This window comes from Dendrobium catenatum, unplaced genomic scaffold (genome assembly GCF_001605985.2).
Source record: "Dendrobium catenatum unplaced genomic scaffold, ASM160598v2 original_scaffold_29208, whole genome shotgun sequence".
Classification (NCBI taxonomy): domain Eukaryota; kingdom Viridiplantae; phylum Streptophyta; class Magnoliopsida; order Asparagales; family Orchidaceae; genus Dendrobium; species Dendrobium catenatum.
This window is the reverse complement of record NW_021347666.1, coordinates 1-1,304: the sequence shown is the minus strand read 5'-3', so window position 1 is coordinate 1,304 and position 1,304 is coordinate 1. Positions and strand designations below refer to the sequence as shown.

Sequence of the window (1,304 nt, the reverse complement as noted above, 5' to 3'; positions counted from 1 at the left end):
GAGTTATATTTGAACTATGACTGTACATAATATATACACTATATATTATATTTTTATACACAGTATATACATTACTCTGTATGAATTCCGCACAAAATAATTTATCTTATTTATTACAGCTTTCTTAATACTTCTTAAAATAATTTTTTCGTTAATTTTTTTTAATTTTTATAAGAAAATCATTCCGAATGAAACCTTACCGGACTGAGATTTTAATAGAAATGAAAAATAATAAAATCATCATCCCCAAAGAGGGAGAACAGCACAAAAACTGGCTCAAAACCTCCTTACAACTATGAAAATGATACACACAACAATTATTTAAAATATAGCAAGATCCTGCATTAAGTACAGGACAAGTCTGCAATCCTAATCTCACTAATTTAAATAAACATTTTACACTCCTAATACATTTTGACATGAGGCCCTAACAAAATTCATTTCTTTCCAATCAATCCTTCCGTAAGAAAAAAAGGAACCTTATGAAAATTTCAATTAGAGCTAATACATATTTTATTTTACATTGGGATTTAAATTAACAAGGCAGAAAACTAGCAGTGCTGCTTCATTTGCCTTTTAGACAGTTCTCAAAAAAGAAATAAATAAATAAATGAAAAGCAGCAACAGATTGCTCAAGATGGAGTTCTTCCCTTACAAGGCTAGATTTCTGACTGATAATTCCTTCAGAGTGGTGATTGTTCTGTGAAAAAGCTTTAGATTGTGCCCAATTTTATCCTGCATGAAAAATAAAATAAATGAACAGAAATTGATAATCATTCAACAGCTTACAGAAAATAAAAAACTTTAATGATTAAATTAGTTACCTCTCTTAATAGTTCCAGTTTTTGCAAATTTGGGTGCAACTTTTCACATAGAAAGGACAAATCTCCCAAGTCTGAGTTACTGCAAGAGTGGTGATGCCGTTTACTTAAAACGGAAAATGACAATACATATAAAAAAATTATTTTTGTAAATATAATTTAAAGTATGGCGTCGTGGCATTCTAAAGTTGGAATTTTTAGGAAAGGTAAATAGGATTAACATATTATTAGCTAAGGGGCTATTTGAAATCACTTTTAGTTTTCTATTATATAAATGTAATATATTTGATATGATAAATAAATATAATAAAAATAAGAAAATTTAATAGAGGATTGAGTAGAAAAATCTAATACTAATCGAATACGGCTAATAACATTATTATTGAAACAAGAAGAGTAATTTTCATTGACATTCTAAATTATTAGAAATTTGGTAAGATTCTAATAGATAAATTATCTTAGAAATTCTTTAAGAAATTACCT

The 1,304-nt window shown here is 27.1% G+C and overlaps 1 long non-coding RNA gene across 1 annotated transcript; it reads right to left on the bottom strand.

Annotated features, from left to right (window-relative positions):
- Positions 1 to 272: 272 nt before the first annotated feature.
- On the bottom strand, positions 273 to 911 carry LOC114578442. The gene is made up of 2 exons (XR_003699470.1): positions 825 to 911; positions 273 to 735 (listed from the first exon to the last, which is right to left on the bottom strand). It is a non-coding gene; the product is annotated as an uncharacterized LOC114578442 (long non-coding RNA).
- Between the last annotated feature and the right edge of the window lie 393 nt (positions 912 to 1,304).